We start from the raw sequence: 5,720 nt of genomic DNA on the forward strand, positions 1-5,720 counted from the left end.
CTGAGGCAATCAGCATTTTTTTTTTTTTTGGTTTTGAAAAATAATATAGACAACAGATTGTATGCTTGAATTCTATGGAACGATCCAACTATCTGAAGCCCTTTTCAACACAAAGAATGATGGGGGACAAAGGGAACTATATAACACCCCAGCTGTTCCTTTCACTAGACAATGTCAAACAAAGACTGGATGAGCAAAAGGGCAATTGTTTGTAGTGGTTACCACTTAGAGAATTACTTTAAAACAGTGCATTCACTCAGCAAATGAAAGAAGAGACTTTGGCTCTTCTACTTAGATGGGGTTAATGATTTATCCTTGGAAGAACAGCGGCAAACATCTGTGGTAGGGGCTAAATGAGAGCACACATTGCTTGAAATTTTTAGCTCAAAAACTTAAAACTTAGGTACTTTGAAAATTTTAGTTCATAAACTACTCTGGAGATATAAAGAGTAATTGATACACATTGCAAACACGGAGAGGGTATGGTAGATACAAGTCTAATAAAATAATGCCCTCCTTACTCAACATTCCACTAGTTATCCGCACCATTCCTCAGGTACGAAGTTCTCCTAAATGATAAGAAATAAAATTGTTAGAAAAGAAGTGAGGCTTAATACCATATAAGTAAGGTTTGCCTGAAATCATCACTAAAATTTTAATTCACACAATTTTGTAATTAGTCCAAGCATCATTTATGGCTTAATTTTTACTGTTTAAAATATCATTGTAGGATACTGGTCCAATTTTATTCCCAAGTAAGTATAGTGTATTGATAATTTTTAATCCTGTGGACTTTGAGACCATCATAATTTTCAACCTAATTTTTCAAACTACCGTCCTACAAATTTAATATGTATTTAAGTTTTTCAGTATGTAATTTAGGACACAAAAATGTTACTCGTAATATCAGCAACTACTATTTGAAACCAGATTTAATAGTTTTAATTTCATTGTTCAATTTTGAATTGAATTTTGCAAATCTTTTCTTTCACAGATATTTTATGATGATTACATCACTATTCTTATATTATAAATTATCCAATAGAAGTAATTTTCATATGAGTCTATATTTATTTTCCCATGTGTTATATTATTATTTGATTTATACAACTAAGCTATCCGTATTAGCACAAAAACTTATTCTCTGACCATTTTCACTGCTCTATCAGTTTACATTATCAGCTCTGAGCTGAGGATTTAGCTCAGTGGTTCGGTGGCCTGCCTTGCAATACCAAGGACTGGAGTTCAATCCCCGGCACCAAAAAAAACAAAACAAAACAAAACAAAAAACACCTTATCATCTCTGAGATGAATGGATTTTTGTTGTTATTGTTTAAAGCTATGCTATGTTTAAAATTTTCTGACCTCCATAATATCATTCTGTAACCTCCACTGGTGTCAAATTATGTTTGTACTTGTTGAGAATTTTGTAATAGAATTACGTCAAGGAAAATACTACTTTCATTCAGTTTCTTCCACAGTGGCATAAAATATAGTGATTTGCCATCTAAATGGCAAACTAGCCTAGTATTCACACAGAACACAGGAAGCACATTATGAAATGAATATTTACTGTAGCTTTCTAGGATACTTGTGTATTATACAAAACTATATGTGGAATTATTTATAATATACCCACAACATTTAAAAAGTGGAAAGAACATCAATAGTTACACATTTACTCACACCTGTTCAATTTTTCGGTACAATATTCTTAGAGTATTATTTACTAACTAATAATAATAACCAACAAATATAATATACTGATGTTTCAAAATTCAATGTGATGATAAGAAAATGGAAACAAAGTCTTTGTAGACAGAGTAGGGGAGTTGAAAGGAGGGCAAGGGATGGAGAGAAATTAAGAAATAAGACATATCATGTAAAAGTACAAGTTTCCAAAACTGAATGTCATTATATTGTATACTATAAATGTACCAATAAAATTAATTTTTAAAAATTCAATGTGATGCATCTCCAATGTATTTTGTTATGTAAGAAATAAGATATAAGTGATTTAGTTAGATATGTTTTATACAAATTTAAAATATAATTTTGTTTTATTTATATAATTTTATTTATAAGAATATGTAGTTTTATAGTAATTAGGCTTCGTAAAGAGAACAATGCACATTTAATTGAGGGTTTGTTTTCTCTTAGACATAATATAGAGTAAAACAGAAAGGATGACATTGGGTCCATCTCTAGTAATTAGTTTTTTTAACAGCAAATATTCCAAAACAAAAGGGACAAATTATTAATGTATATGGCTGGCATATAGGTCTCCTACACACACACACAAATGCACATTCACACACTTAATGTTACATAATTAAACTATTAAAAAGATTTATGTATTCAAATATTTCAGGAAGAATGCTAAACTAGCTTTTCAAAGAGTTTTCAAGTTTTCAAGTTACATTTGGTTCCTCAAATGTTCATTGACCTAAATTAAACTACAAATACCATTGCTTTAGCCTTCCATTCAGCCATATTTTTTCAGTGTTCTAGTAATCAGCAGGTTAACAGAAGATAATCTCCTTCCTGCAGCTAGCATTTTCCCAGGTCCCACAAAATGGAATTTGTTACAAAACCCAGGCTGACAAGAAATGTGAAGAAAGCTCACCAAATTTATTTTAGGCACTGAATATGTGGGTCAATGCTTATTTGCATGACTCTTGACAAAAAAACTTTCTATTGCTACTTATAAATTTCATGTATCCATTGCCTTGTGTCAAACTGAATCTACCCTTAGTCAATCACCTTTCTTCTTTTTAATTACCAGTTATTTTTATGAGTTTTCTGACTTAGTTCATATTGAATTTTCTCATAATAAGTTGAGCACTCAGTATCCACTTTAAAAACTTTCTATGGGCATCGGTGTATAGTTCAGCGGTAGAGCACATTTGCCTAGCATTCTGGAGGCCTTTAACACACACACACACACACACAAACACACACACAAACACAGCAATGTTTTGAAAAATTTAAACTTTAATATAGATATCATACCTTTTCTGTGTGGATTGAGTATTTTCCCACTGTAACTGATTTCTTCAAGATTAAAATATTTTTGCGTTTTGTTGTTTAGGTACTGGGAATCAAATCTTAAAGATTAATTCAAAGCTTCTCTATGCCTAAGTAGTTGCACAGCTTATCTGAGAGCTTAGGCTTCTATTCCTGACAATTTAGTGCTCTTAGGTTTACCTCATCAGCTTAAGGATATTTGTTACCACACCAAGGGAAAGAGAATATTGACAGGAGAAGGGAATCCGGAGGCTGATCATTTGAACAACTGTGGAAAATTACACGGAAAATGCAGTTTATGGATAATTTTACAGGGAGTGTTTCTTCGTATCTCAAGTAACCAAGCAAAACGTTCTGTTCTCTATGTCCTTTCCTGCACTACAGCAAAGATGATTACCTACCCATTTAGTGTACATTTTGTCTGTATATATTTCTTTCCTATATCTTGGCTGAAGACATTACAGAATTTTTGGCGCTTTCATTGTTGAACACAAACTACCAATGTTCTTTGGGGCTCTATTTCTGCAGAGTACCAAAGTATATAATATATACCATGAATAAAAATAATCAAGTAAAATATATGTGTATTTGACTGGAATTAATATTGAAAGTGCCTGGAATGTAATATGTACTTAGTGAAGATAAATTGTTGTTACCATTCAGTTAATAGTTAATCATGATTCATTGTAAGGCCTCAAGCTTGTCTATGAGAAATAATTTTCAATTTTATTATAAAGTGAATTCATATATTAATTGCTTATTGTGTTGTATTTTAAAATGTCCAAAAGTTTATTTACTCCTAATAATAGAGTTAATAGATAAAAATTATAATATTCACAAAATTGCTTTAATATTTTCCTGGTAAGCCAGGCAATAAAGTCTATGTATCTTCCATACAGATGAACTCTACTCTTGTGGCAAAAAGAATATTCATTTAGTCTTGCTTAAGGAGATCTTATATACTTAGAAAGACAAAGAGGACTTTATTAGATATGGCCTAAAGATGTTAGAGGGCCAGCAAAGCTCATCTTGAGGAGTGTAAGCTAAGGACTTACATTTTAGTATCTCCATGGTGTCTATAAATCAGGAATAAATAATTTGTAGGATTTCTGTATTCCATCCAATTAAAATGTGTGTTAGCTATTTCACTATTAGTGAAATGAAAGTTTTAAAATACAAAAGATGTATTCATGTTTTTAAGATCACAAAAGTGAATTTGTTGAGAAAAATTTCATCCTTAAAAAGTTTATAATTAGCCTTTCAGGAAGAAAAATTCAGCTACACCAAAGTAACTCCTGAGTAGTGATAAGAGGTAGAGAGTATATACTGTTTTGCTTCCATGAATAGCACCATATGTTCAAAATTTATTTATACATTTTTAAGAGAAATGAAACTATTGTTACCTTTTATATTCTATTTTAACACATTAGTTTCACCTTGATTGCTAAAGCAGCACTTTAAGGTTTGCATTACTGATATATAAAGCTTCATTTACTAACTCTATCACTCATTTGTTAAATAGCATTTAAGGTTGAGAGAATCCATGTCAAGTGCGAATTTCAGATGAATAAGGAATTTTTTAGTACAAGTAAGTCATGATACCACACTGGATATACTCATGACAAAATGGTGATAATAAATGGTGGATGTCTTAAAAATTCTGTCTTACAACTTAGAAATTTCACATAAAAATAATATATAGCACTGTTTTATTCATGCTTACTACAAAATGTAAGTAAAATGAAACTAAATTTTTGTCCACACTTGTATTGCCCGGCCATTATAAGAAATATGCTCATAAATATTTGTTGTATGAATGAAACAAGCCAGACTGAATCTTTTTCAAGGTGCTTAATATCCATTTTTTTACTGAAAATGGTTTTAAATAATTTTATTTTAAGGCAAGGTCTTGCTATGCAGCTTAGGCTATTCTCAAACTCACATCCTTTCTCCCTCAGTATAAAAATAGTAGGTGTTACAGATGTGCACCACTGCCTCTGCCTTTAAATGCCTTAAACACATTATTCCTTCAAAGAAAAATAAGCACTTCAATATTTATTCAAAAGCAATATTTTCAAGTGACCAAAATAATTCCCCCAAATTAAAAAGTTATACCATGTATTTTTAGAGAAGCAGTCATTAAGAAATAATTACCAAAAAAGAAAATATGAAGTTATGCTTAGTAAATATTTCTTAGAATCAGGAGAAATATGAGTATACACATAGAAGCAAAAACATCTAATTCTGGGGATGATATAGGTTTCACAAAAGGATTAAATTTGCAAGTGAATGCAAAAGAAACCACCAACAGAGTTAAGAGAAAACCTACAATGTGGGAAAACGTTTTTACCAGCTGCTCCTCAGACAAAAGACTATTCTCTAAAATATATAAAGAATTTAAAAAATCAGGTCCCCCAAATATAAATACCTGATTCAAAAATGGGCATCTGAAATGAATAGACACTTCTCAGACAAAGAAATAAAAGCAGCAAATAAATATATAAAAAATGTTCAACATCACTGGTCATTTGAGAGATAAAGATGAAAACAACACTGAGATTTCACCTCACCCCAGAAAGAATGGCTGCTCTCAAGAAATCAACCAATAACAAATACTGGTGAGGATGCGGGGAGAAAGGCACCCTTCTCCATTGTTGGTGGGAGTGCAACCATTGTGGAAATCAATATGGAGG

The sequence above is a fragment of the Fukomys damarensis genome, unplaced genomic scaffold (assembly GCF_012274545.1).
Source record: "Fukomys damarensis isolate Sample0158 unplaced genomic scaffold, DMR_v1.0_HiC HiC_scaffold_6, whole genome shotgun sequence".
Classification (NCBI taxonomy): domain Eukaryota; kingdom Metazoa; phylum Chordata; class Mammalia; order Rodentia; family Bathyergidae; genus Fukomys; species Fukomys damarensis.